The sequence below is a fragment of the Equus caballus genome, chromosome 6 (genome assembly GCF_041296265.1).
Source record: "Equus caballus isolate H_3958 breed thoroughbred chromosome 6, TB-T2T, whole genome shotgun sequence".
NCBI lineage: Eukaryota > Metazoa > Chordata > Mammalia > Perissodactyla > Equidae > Equus > Equus caballus.
In genome coordinates this window covers 10,636,149-10,650,115 of record NC_091689.1, presented here as the reverse complement: position 1 = coordinate 10,650,115, position 13,967 = coordinate 10,636,149, and positions in this window count along the sequence as shown.

The window sequence follows — 13,967 nt, the reverse complement described above, 5'->3', positions numbered from 1 at the left end:
CCAGCAGCCATGTGACTGAGCCAACTTGGAAGCAGGTCCTCTAGCCTCAGTCAAGCCTTCAGATGACCGTGGTCCTGGCTGGCATCTTGACTGCAACTTCATCAGAGACTCTGAACCAGAAATACTCAGCCTCTCTCTGTGATTCTGATCCACAGAAATTGTGTGATTCATGGAATCTGGGTTAAATAAGGAGGGATATGAGACGGTTGGGGGAATGATAGGTGTGTTAAAGTCAATAGATTGGAAGTCCCAATGAAGATCAAAGAATTATCGGAATGAGAAGGGGGTTAGAATATGTAAGCTAGAAAGACAGAGAGTACAATGCTTAAGATCAAGGTAGTGGAGGTAATATAGTTAGAGCATGGGATATGAGATCTAGGGTGTGAAGACTATAAGAGTTGATGGCTAAGGAGAACTGAAGGAAAGATTGTTGGAAGTGAGAGGCTGGAGTGATGAGTGGGTTATTTTGTTAGATGTTGAAGCTGTCAAGAGTGATAACAGGGACAGGATTAATTTTGACAAGAAAGGCAGTAAGCTGGGTGCTAACATTTTCAGTGACTATGGAGCCCTAATTGGACACTTATTAGACGACATACAACAAGGAGGGATGGTTGATGATACTTCCTGATAGATGTGGCTCAAAGGAGCCTGAGTGTTTGAGGAAGAAGGGATGAAAAATTGTGTAGAAGTGGTCAAGAGGAGCAAGGAAGATACCACCTCCCATCCAGGCCCTAGGGTGCACGGGAGCAGTAGAAAAACATTTTCATTGTTGTGGAGTGGAAGGCTCTTGATGAAGTATTACTGTCAGACAACAGCCAGATTGCAGTTCATGTAAGAAGGAAAGAGATCCGCCTGGAGGAAATGCTGTGGTTAAAGGAAATTTGGCTGATAATAGACTCTAAACTCCCGATGAAAGAGTGGAAGGGTTTGGGAGGCAGAGAAGTGGTGGGAAACTGGGTCTGATTGGGAGACTTTAGGGCTATAGAAGGATAAAAACCCAAGTGATGCTGGGAACCCGGAAGTCCTGCACTTCTGGAAGTGGCTAAGGCACAGAGATGTTAAAGCATGATTGGCTAAGCTGTGATAGTCTTTTAGACGAAGATGAATAATAAACTCTGCTTATATCCTTTTCTTAGAATTGTTCTTGGTCAGTGTGTAGCGGGAAGGTGGGTGGGAGTGTGGCTGTAGCACAGGCCATCTTGCCAGGAGCACATGGAGCTTCATGGGCATCCCTGAATCCCCTCGAGGGTGGTGCAGGGGTAGCAAGAGATACTCCAGAGGCAGTGGATGGTGCCATAGTCCAAACAAGGAGGCCCACTGTTGGCAGTCACCATGGAACTTTTGTTTGCTGAGTACTAACTGCCTGCTCTATTGATAGATCAAAGTACTAAATATCTTTAGGGTTCAAAATGGTGGGTCAATAAAATCTCGCGTCACCCCCGGTCACCATGTGATAAGGAAGGGAAAACTGAGTCAGGACTTAGCATTTTGTACTTAACTGTTTCTATTTCCATGTCTCCTCTTAAATTAGTTTCAAATGGTTAAAGTCACTTTCCTGGAAATCTTTAATTACGATTAAACACAAGTGAGTGGATTCAACTTTTTGAATGGCTTCTGGAAGCCAAACGGTGCTGCTTCTCCTCCAGCAGCAAAGGCCAATAGAAGGGTTGTGAGGACCTGAGCACAAATCAACCTCTCTCTTGCTGAAGCGTTCTGTAGGTCTGGCAAGGTGCTCCATCTTGCTGCACGTGTTTCCTAGTCTGTAAAATCTCTCTGGAGTGTTTTTTGGAAAAAATAATTAATGGTTGCAAAGCATGAAACCAAATGTGCTATGGAAACAGAAAAGCAACAATAAAGGGACTCTCCTCTCTCCTCGTTGGTTGCTCAATTGCAGCACTTGGCAGAACAGCTCTTGAAACAGGATCCCACTCTTGCTCCAGCCCAGCCAGGCTGAGAAGTGAGCTAAAGTTCCCTGGCACCTGGCATTAGCCTTGACCCTTCCACTACCTCCCTGACACCCACTCATCCTTCTTTCCTTTCTCCTATCCAGTCAGGAGGCAAATAGATCTAATTAAAGGCAATCTCGTTGGTGTGGTTTAATTTCATGCATTTCAATCTCTCCTTTATCCATTTAACCTTTCTTGCATACCTGCTGTGTTTGGCCTCTATGCTTGGTCTGGTTACAAAGGTGGAGGGGTCACAGTGGGAGCCTAAGGTGCATGAATGGCCATGTACCCACATATCTGGACATGGGAGAGCTGGTGGGGCAGGCTACTCAGGAGTCTTTGCACTAGAGCCTGAGAAATCTTGGGAATGGTGGAGGGTGGGGAGCAGGACAAGCTTGATCTAGAAACAAGGGTTTTGTCCTCTGTCTCCAGCTTAGACTTTGTTGCCTCCAGCCTCGATTTTAGTAATATTATACGTTTTGTCTAATAAGTTTCAGTAACATATATATATATTCACTAAGATGGATTTCTGTACATATATTCTGTAATGTGGATTTCTGGTTTTCAGTAATATCTGAAAGATCATTCTTTGTAAGATATCAGGGCCCAAGGAGCACTACTTTTCATGGTGTTTCTAATGCATTTGACACCTGGAGCAGACCACTTTTCAATACTCCTCAACTCAACAAAATTATTTTCAGTAATAATTATGTAATAATAATAATGCTAATCATTATTTTCCTGTTTCATTATTTACTTGAAAAATTTTAAAAAGAATTTTCAAATTAACAATATTATTAAAATTCCATAAAACCTTTAGTATATGAACTAAAATTTTCACCACCAAGCAGAACTTGCAATTTGCATTCTATTCCATTGGTTTTTGTTTTAAAGATTCGTCCTGAGCTAACATCTGTTGCCAATCTTTCATTTTTTTCCTCCCCAAAGCCCCAGTACACAGTTGTATATTCTAGTTGTAGGTCCTTCTGGTTCTATGTGAGCCGCCACCAAAGCATGGCTACTCACAGACAAGTGGTGTGATTCCACACCTGAGAAATGAACCTGGGCCACTGAAGAGGAGCACACTGAACTTTAACCACTAGGCCATCAGGGCTGGGTCTCTATTCCATTGTTTTTAAGTTTCAAACACAAAAAGTCCAAGTGATTAGATGGAATGACAGAGTTGAAGTAACTCAAGTTCTGTCTCTTCATCTTGACAGCCACCATACTGTCATTATTTTGAACCTACTGTTTAATGCAGGAATAGATAAAATTCAGGGGGAATTGAAGACACACACTGCACCCAAAGTGAGCTGAATTGATTGCAAAAAATTCCTTATTCTTCAAATAAAATTATGTAGCTGAGCCTTTGTGTTTGAGACTGACTAACTGGGAGTTCTCTGAATTAACTTTCATGTAGGATACCATGTTTATTAAAGGGTAAGTAACAAGTCAATAATTTGAAGATTATATTACTATTGCTAATGTTTTCTTGTTATTGGTATTAGTAAAAGTCAACAATAACTACAGCACTTGTTCAAAACTTAGGTGAACTAAAGATGCTTTTCAGGAAGGAGGAGTTTATCATTGTTAAATTGCCAGCACATAGGATGAATTAAAGAACAAGACCCAACAATATGCTGCCTCCAGGAAACACACCTCAGCCCCAAAGACAAACACAGACTCAGAGTGAGGAGATGGAAGACAATACTCCAAGCTAATAATGAACATAAATTGCCAGTGCATAGTGATAGTAAAAAGCAGATCAAGTTTTAGTTGGTTTTATTATTTTTAATTCTCTGCAGACAAGGCACCCCTGTACTGACTTCATCTTGTTTTCCCACCATTCCTACTTCACTATTACTTTGGGAAATCCTAGAATAAAGCAAAATGCCAACAGCGAGAGGAAGATTCTTCCCCACTTGTTCACAAATTACTGCTCAATTTTGCTCCATAGAGCATGCCAGTGGCGACTGGCAGGTGATAACATGGTGGACAGAGGAAGTGATACCCAGTGGGAGGGGCAGGTGTGTCCACGACCTTGGCAAGGCCATGGTGCCTGCCAGACAGAGTGGCACTGTTGGAGATTCTCAGAAATGCTTTGCAGGCAGAGGGAGTGCTTTGCAGAGGCAGGACCCTGTGCCAGCAGGTTGGGGCGAGAGCCAGCACTCCTAAATACCCCCGAAGGTGGGTAAGACAGAAAGAAGTTCTGTTCTCAGGGAGCACACAGTCTAAGTAGGGCAAAAATCAAATAAACATTGTGATGTAGTATAATATAGTTTACTTTAATATGGTGTATAATCTGATAAGCAGAATGCTAGGCAAATGTGTATGAGAAGTTTGAGAGTTTCCCAGGAGAAATGACATCTGAACTGGCTCTTTTTTTCTTCTTCTTCTCCTCAAAGCCCCCCAGTACATAGTTGTGTGTTCTAGTTGTAGGTCGTTCTGGCTCTGCTATGTGGAATGCCGCCTCAGCATGGCCTGATGAGCACTGCTGGTCTGCACCTATGATCTGAACTGGCGAAGCCCTGGGCCACAGAAATAGAATGCGCAAATTTAACCACTTGGCCATGGGGCCGGCCCCTGAACTGACTCTTAAAGACAAGTAGGTAGCTGGCCATCAAGGGACTAATGGATAAAGAAGATGTGGTATATATACACAATGGAATGCTTCTTAGCCATGAAAAAAGATGAAATCCTGCCATTTGCGACAACGTGGATGCACCTTGAGGGTATTATGCTAAGCGAAATAAGTCAGAGGGAGAAAGTCCAATACGATATGATCTCACTCATAAATAGAAGATAAAAACAAAAAACACACAGAGACAGAGATTGGATTGGTGGTTACCATGGGGGAAGGGGGGAGGGAGGAGGGGAAAAGGGGTGATTAGGCACGTGTGTGGTGCTGGATGGTAATTAGTCTTTGCATAGTGAACATGATGTAATCTACACAGAAAGCGAAACATAATGAGTAAATTTGAAATTTATATAATGTCATAAACTAATGTTACTGCAATAAAAAAATAAATGAAATTAAAAACAGACTATACTTAAAAAAATAAAACAATATGAAATACAACTTTAAAAAAAAGAAGAGTAGGAGTTAGTTACCTCTAAGACTTAATTTTACCTCTTGTGGCTCTGGATGAGTCTCTTGGGTAGATAAGCTATCTGGCGATGGAGGTGCCTCCAAAGATCCCCTTAAATTAAGCAACATCATAATACTCAAGATTTGTTGACTGTTTGCCATGTTCTAGGTAGGGTGCTCAGTGGGTTATGCTCATCCCCTAACTTTATCCTCAATGCATTCCTGGTGGGTAGGTGATATTATCATCCTTAACTTACCAAAAGGGGAAATCAAGGCTTCAAGCAGCCAAGCACCTTGTAAAAGGTCATTACTACTAAGTAACAGAGGGAGGATTTGAAAACAAACAGCCTGACTTCAGAGTCTAGGATTTAATCTTACAATTGTCTCCTATAACAAATACAGGAGACATTTGCATCACTGATCCCATTCCTCTAAGCAGCAGGTAAGACTGGCATCGGTCCAGTAGACAGCTCCTGCAGGTGTTCAGCTGAGCTATGGTCGGCCAAGGCCAGGATCGTCACCAGCAACCACCGTGGTGGGTAAGATTCAGGCTTTGTGTTAGAATTCCCTCTCTGCTACTTTTTGGCAATATGGTCTTGGCTAAGTCATTTATCCTTTCTCAGCTCAGTTTCCTCATCCATAACGTGGGGCTTCTAAGACCCAGGTCTTAGAATTGTTCTGAAGCTTAAATGCAGGTAGGTGAAATAGCAACTGGCACATAGTAGGCACTTCTTCACATGCTGCTCTGACACATATCAGAGCTAACTAGGCAGGGGATATCACAGCTTGTTTCCACAGAAAATTTAGCCGGTATTCAATTTGGTTCTTCCACAGTGACATATTTTGAATCCTAAGTAAAAGACCCCAGGATCGCTATTTATTTTAAACAACAAACACCTGTCATTGCTCAAATTAGAAACACTTGCAGAACCATGCTACAAAATATTTATAAATTCACAAATGTGTTTTAATTGCCGCTAAGTAAAATGAATTCAGCTGGAGTTTTTTCACTTTATGAAAAAGAGGCCTTCGTTCCGTTCTCCCTATCCTAATTATAACTGTTGAATATTGGATTTGTGCAGTCAATTGCGCGGTATTTGTGATAAAGGGAAGCTTGGGGATTGGAAGGAAAGGAAGATGAAGGTGTTGGAGAGAGATGGCTTAATGTGAAAGAGGCACTTCGTATGTCAGGCAAAAACGAGGCCAAGACAGTATATCTCTATTTTGTCTTGCAGCTCCTACCCACAGTGGGAAATTCATTACCTAATTTGCAAGGTATATTTTTCCTTTTAATTTTATATTGTAAGTCTGAGGGTAACCATGCATTTTTCTCATCAGTCTGGGGGAAAATAATAGCAGTTTTATCTGAAAGAATAAATAATGCAGTTCTACTTCCACTGGTATGGCTTTTAAAAAATTGTATCCCTGACCCAATTTCTACCAGACTTTTAAACATGAACATTATGGGGCTGGCCCCGTGGCCGAGTGGTTAAGTTCACATGCTCTGCTTTGGCGGCCCAGGGTTTTGCCAGTTCCGATCCGGGGCGCAGACATGGCACCGCTCATCAGGCCATGCTGAGGTAGCGTCCCACATAGCACAACCAGAAGGACCCACAGCTAGAACATACAACTATGTACTGGGGGACTTTGGGGAGAAGAAGGGAAGAAAAAAGATGTTGGCAACAGATGTTAGCTCAGGTGCCAATCTTAAAAAAAAATAATTTAAGATTTTGAGTGTTATTTCCGTCTAATTTAGCATCATTTCTTGGTGGGAGAGTTATAAACCAAGAACACCTGGGTCAAATTCAACGTACAAATGTGTTTTGTTTGGTGTTTGAAAACTCTCAAATAAATATTTTTTTTAAATTGGAAGATTTCACATAAGATCTGGGTCTTTGCTCTCTCTTGACAAAAACAGAATATCAAGCAAACTGGTCACACGGTACGCTATGGCAGTGGTTCTCAAAATGTGGTTGCCACGTCAGCAGCATCAGCATCAGCATCACCTAGAAGCTTGTTAGGAATGCAAATTCATGGGCCCTCTCAGACCTACAAGGTTAGAAACTCTGAGAGTAGGACCAGCAACTTGGATTTTTGTCACCCTCCAGGTCATTCTGATGCACGCCAAGTGTGAGAGCCTCTGCCCTATGGCAGCAATCTTCAGGAACTCCTTGGAAGCAGACATCTTCAAACTAGTCTTTGATGTCCCAACTCGCCGTGGACCTTGTTGTGAAAATGATGTGTGTACACATAGTCATATACCTCTCATCTTATTGGAAACAATTGCTTAGTCAATCCCTGAAGCTTAGCCAGCTTCATCCATGTGGGACCCGTGTAGTCACAGGGTCCAACTCTTAGAAGAGGCCTGAGTTTGGTATAATGCTCTGCTGCTCTTGAAATTCTTAATAATTTCATGTTTGAATTGTGTTTTGTAAGTGAAGTGTGATGGTATAATGGAGCATGTGTGTGACCAAAGGAGATACACCAGTCAGCAGCAAGAATGGGCTCGGGCTGATGGGCACAGAGGAGTAGCGAGCAGCACGCATCCTGTGCAGTTGGCCTGGCTGCCCAATGCACATGTGTATGCCTGGGGCAGTCCAGGGCATCACGCATCCCCAAGGGAGGAATGGAATGCACAAACAGGCATTTTGAGTATATGCAACCAGGACAGGAAGTACCTACACTCAGGCAGTAAACTTAGTCAGTAAATTACTACAAAACTATAATATTGCAATAAAGCATATCAAGGGGTTATTAGAATTTTTCAAAGAGTTTAGACTCTCTGGGTTTGAATACCACTGCACCATTGCAAAGCAAAGATACGCAGGCTTTTAGAAATAGAAATTAAATCTAAAGATGATCACATTCAATGGAAAAGAATACTATTTTCATATGAAGCTTTGGATTAACTTAGTATTAACAAGCAAACAATTTTAAGATTAGCGTTTCCTTGTAATTGAAGATACAGTAATATAATGCATAAACAGACACTTGAATTCTATACAAAGCATGAAGCCACTTTGCGTTTCTTGTATAACTTCTATAAGTTACATAAAATGCCAATGGAAACATTAAAATGCTGCTGTATAAATTTACACTAAAAATTAAATTAAGACTTATACAAAACTGATTTGTATGAAGAGTTAAATCTTTTTAGAAAAGTTGTTGCTCAAGAATCATTAGGGCATTACCTACTAAAATTTATGTCAAAATAACTTAAGAAAAATTTATCCCAATATTGTCACAGCCTAGAAAATTCTCTTAATGGCTATAGTAAGAGTTACATCAGCAAAAAGATCCATCTCAAAGTTAAAAATCATGAAAAATCATTTGCCATCTTTCATTCACGAAGGGTGATTGCTTTCAATTGTATCAACTGAAAGTGAAGCTGTTAAAAGTATGAACTTGATTTATCTAAAAAATGAATAGTAGGAAAGAGCCAGAAAAATCTTATGATCAGTCAAGATATAAGTATCTGTCATTAATAAAGTATTGACTTTTCATCATTATTATTTATTGTATAAAATATGACACAAGAAACTTCATTTTGTAATTTCTAAGTTTATGTTGTTATTCATGTATTACTGCTACTCCTATTACATTTCATAGTAATAAAATATTTTTAAAGATAAAAGCTTTATTTTCAATATCTTAAGCAGCATTTTCCTCCCACTCTTTGAACAAGAGGTCCTGCATTTTCATTTTGCACAGGTCCACAAATTACGTAGCTGGCTTTGCCCATGACCTCTGAGGTAGCCACACTCAGGAGTAGATATAAACATGAACAACAACCAAGTCAGAGCCTCAGTTTCAGAGCTTGGCTCTGGGACATTCTGTAAGGCATTTTGTTTGTGTTTTCGATGTGGCAAAATTCAAGGCAAAAATGGCGCTGAAACTGTTGTGGAGTAAAGAAAACTAGAGAGACATAAGAAATAGAAGTAAAACAGAAACACTGATTGGATCCTGGATGGAGAGAAAAATATAAAGGAAATTTAGGGGACAATGGGGAAATTCGAATATGGACTTGATATGAGATGATGTCACTGAATGAGCATTTAATATATTGTGATAAAGATATTGTGGTTAAATAGGAGGATGTCCTGCTCTTAGGAAATACATGAAATTTTTAGGAATGAGGTATTATGATGCTTTTCAAATGGTTAAACAAGAAAAGAGTGGGAGGAGGGCGCAAGAGGAGCAAATGTGGCCAAATGGTAATCGGTGAATCCAGCTAAAAGATAGGCAGGTGTTTATTGTATTATCATTTTTTTTTGGAGGTTGAAGTTTTTCAAATAAACAAATGACAGGGCACTAAAGGGGCTTTCTGGGAAGTTGGTGATGTCGTATATTTAGACATGGGGGCTTGTTGCAAGGATGTCTTCAATTTCTAATAATCCACTCAGCTATTGACTTATGGCTTGTGTCCTCTTTTGTATATCTGCTATTCAACAATTAAAATGCTTTAAAATGGTGCTTTATAGTTGAGCAAGAAATACCCAAACGTGATGTATTGTTATGCTGCTGAGTGAACATATGCTGATGCTCAGTGTTTTAAGAGTGTGAAAGTTTTGCCAATTAATCAGATGATCACTTTTCTTTTGTTTGTTTCACACACCAGATTCCAAATTTCACATTCAAAATGTAAATCAAAAGTTCAAGATGGTGAAGAGGGAAAAATATAAGGAAAATTAACTAGAGACAAGTTTCACAGGGATGGGCGCGGGCGTCGTGCAGCTTGAAGCTGACACAATTTCGAGAGCCCTCCCTAGGGATAATAATACAAAATTAGGCCTGAAAGTAAATATTGGTTTAGGAAGGGTCGAGGAAGCGAGGGCTCAGAAACTTGAGTATCTTTGTCTCCACGAGAAATCTGCTTCTGGTATTTATTTCACGTTAAGTCGGGACAAAGGAAAAATTTAAATTATTCTAGTTTTGATTCTATTTCAATCACTGCTATATTTACCAAGTTCTTGTTCTTCTCCTGGGCACCACCAATGACAGTTTTTATTTTTTTAATGACTAAGGGAACAAACCTTCTCTGTTTGCTTCTAAAACAATGGCTGGAGGAGAAGCACGAGATCTATAGGCGAGTATTATGGAAAAGAGAGGATTAAAGTAGAATTTCTGACTTCTTCCTAACTTAAATTACATAGAACTATATATTACACTACCATCATTGCCAAACTCAGAACCCAGCACACGTGCCAGGTGCCATGGAACAGCTTACAAATGACCAAATCCAGCTCTGGTTACTCCTCCCCGTGGCCTTCTGAGATGGAAATGATTATTCTCATTTTGTAGCTGAAAACATTTTCCCAGAGTTTGACCACAGAATAGTGCCTGAGCCAGAATTTAAATTGGAGTTTTGTGCATCCAAGACCTCCAGTCCAACCATTACACTACTGCACCAGCCAAGCGGAACAACTTATTTCTTAAGATGGTACATACCAATAATTGCTATCTTAAGTTCAAGAATTTGGTGTGTGTTTTTATGCCTCTGATAAGAGGGATGAAATACAGAATAGATGAATTTTGAAGTGGAGACTATCTAAAGGAAGAGAGCAAGAAGAATAAGCTGAAGGTGGCTACACGGCTTCGGCTCTCGCTTCAAGTAAGATCGGTGCTTCCTGTGGACTCTCCAGAATGCCAAAAGGAAAACCAGAATATGGCATATTCTATGAACAGAAAAATGCATCTGGCTGATGTACATTTGTTTTCTTCACCGTAATTTTCATACTAAAGTCACTAAATTAATGCAATTTCCTAGTTTCTTCTCCTAATGAAATTATTTTTCTCTTATACCAGCCAACTAAACTTATCGAGATAGTTTAGGGTCATAGACATTTTGGTTTTTTGAAACAACTCATTTGGCTCCATTTTAGAGCGGTTTGATGAAATTTATGCTGCAAAGGCAATCAACTTCTTTCTCTCCTCTTTCTTTCTTTCTCTTTAAGGAACTGAGAAACATAAATAAATAAACCTCAAGATTTTACTTATAAATGAACATACCCAGGGTCAGATGTTTTTCAGTAAAAAATCATATGGAAAACTTATGCATTCTTCCTGCTTTGTATAAACTCCAAATCAGCATCAATCAGCCTGTCTTGATTTGGTATCAGTCCCCAGAAATGAGACTGGCAGTTTAAATAGGTTTAAGGACCAGCTAAGAAGGGACAATCACTGGTGGATAAAAAACAGTTAATCTTTTGAAGGCAGTGTCTGAGAGCATTTGGTAAAATCAGGCAACCCTCACATGGCCAGTAACCTCGGTTCTCATTAGGTCTGTCTTTCCGCCATGAAAGTCTCTGCCTTCATTTAGTGACACTGTCCATGGACCAGTTTTCTGCAGTACACAAAACAGATATGTTTTCCTTATAGGTCTGGCAAACAAGTCTTGTCTTTCATTATAAAGACATGTTTATTGACGTTGAGACAAGCTGAGTTCCCACTTCCACTTGCGCTTGAATTCCTGGGCTGTGGCCGAGGCTGAGGCTATCTGAAAGAAAGCGTGGATATTGACTGCTATTTCAGACCTGATTCTTTGGAGCTAAAGCTTCTTTCTAATAACTCAAGACACAGAACAAATAGTAAGTCTTTCGACTTTTGGTAAAATGGTTTTATAATTCTGTGAGTAGTGGGTGGAAGGCAGATATTCAGTCATCAATTAAAAAAAATTTAGTGTTAGAAATATACATTCACAGTATTTCTTCTCTCTCCTGCTCCCTCCTTTTGGAAGGACTACAGCCCCATGTTTCTTGGGAGTGGAGAGTGAAATATTCTGGATTGCCACTTTGAGTCATATTTTTGATGGGCAGGACTGAAATTTTTTGAGGATTATCCTTCGATGAGCCTCTTGGAGGACTTATTAGCTAAACCACTCTTGGGAAACTAGACAAGACATCCCCCCATCCAGTATGCAGTCAAGATGCTTCACAGACCACTCAGAAACTCCATGGTGAGGGATGGGATGTGTGTTCTCCCAGGATAGAAATCTTTTGAGGGTCAATTTTACAGTTTTCACTCAGGTTTACAAAGGCTTTCTGGAGATGCTAAGGTAAGAGTTAGGGCCCAAATATTCAGCAGTCATTCATTGCAACTGATAGTAAAAGAACTCTATGCAATACTGTAAAATCTTTCTTTACCATCATTACGTCAACATAATGGTAGTTAATAACACAAACAGATAAAATTTACATGAAATTTAGTAGAAACCTTGGACTCCCTAACCAAATTCAATCATTATTCAGCAAATATTTGTTCAATGTGCCAACATGGAGAAAATTGACTTAAAGTTTGGCTGAAACCTTGCACCAGTGACCAACCAACCTCATCAAAGGTAACAAGGAGCAGTGATAGATGCTAAACATTGCATACAAGAAGCAGATGTTAGAAGCAGAGAGGACTGAAGCTTACAAATAAACAGTGACTAATTAACCCTAGTGATTTAGAGTAGGCCACCTGGCTATTTTCGGGGTTATGAAATGGAGGCAGAGGGGAAGTAAAAGGATGAATTTAACAAACTCCAAGAGCTAAGCATGGGATTTCATCTAGGGAGCCATCACATGGTTGACAAGCTAGGCTTGGAAATTGTGCAGAGATACCAGGAGCTGGAGCACAAGTGAAAGAATATAGCCACGAAAGTGTGCTTGTAAGTGTCTTGACTTGTTTGCTAAACGTGTAAATATTATAGGGTGATTGGTGATAACAAAAAGTAGTCAGACTACTGCTGGTGGAAGGAGGATTGAAGATTACCTCGTAGAGTTATCTCCCTCTCGCCTCGACATTTATAGAAATAGAAACTGGGATTCAGGAAGAGCTCTGCCTAGGGTCACATATCAAGTGAGTTAGCCAACTCACTTAGAACCCATGTCTCTTTAATTCTCCTTTTAGAATCTGATTATCCAGATGTACTAAAACTTGGCACAAATGAAAATGGTAAATGTCTACACTCAAAGCCTCAGACACAAAGCCTATAAATATTTGGGAAGGTATACTTATCCTGGCTTTTCCTAGGGTTACTTTTGATAAACTTTTGATAAGTTATATGCAGATATATGATTTTATGAGACATATGGGATAAGGAAAAAGGGGCAATGAATGCGGTTGGTATAATTCTTTGCAACTCTTCTGAAATTTCAAACTCAAGAGTCTGATAAGGGAAACATAATGAGAAATGCTGTGATTATCCAAAAAGGAGCATTTAAAAAAATTTTGTAGCCATAACAGTGAAAATGATAGAACTGGTCTTGTAGAAGCTTTTAAAACATGTGGTCGATTAAAAACATGCTCCCTTGTACGTAGGAAATGTAGATATCATTACCAAAGCGGGTTGGTCAGTTCAATATGCTACTGGTTAGGTTATCTTGTATGGAAGCCTGCACGTGATATCTGCTCTAGATAAAGAGATGAACTGAGGATGTACATAATATATTCCTGACTGTAATATCTCTCTCACTTATCTTACATTATTTAATTAAAAAAAAAATAAAGTGAAGCCTGCTATCCTACCTCCAAGATGATGAGATTAGTTTTGCGTTCAGATAACTTTTAAAAAACATGCTAACACATTTTTTTTTCTTGAAGTATAATTGACATACAATATCCTAGTAGTTTCAGGTATATACATCATTGTGATTCGATACTTACATACATTACAAAATGATCACCACGATGGTTCTAGTTGCCATACAAAGTTATTACAGTATTATTGACTATTTTCCCTATGCTGTACATTACTTCTCCGTGACTTATTTATTTTATAACTGGAAGTTTGTGCCCTTTCATTCCCTTCACCTATTTTGCCTGCCCCCTCGCTCGGTACCTCCCCCAGCTAACACATTTCTTATCAGATGCTAACACATTGATTTGGGTTTCTTGGTTTTTAATCAGTTAGATGGGCAGATTCATTCAGAAAATGTAGGATGATTGAATTA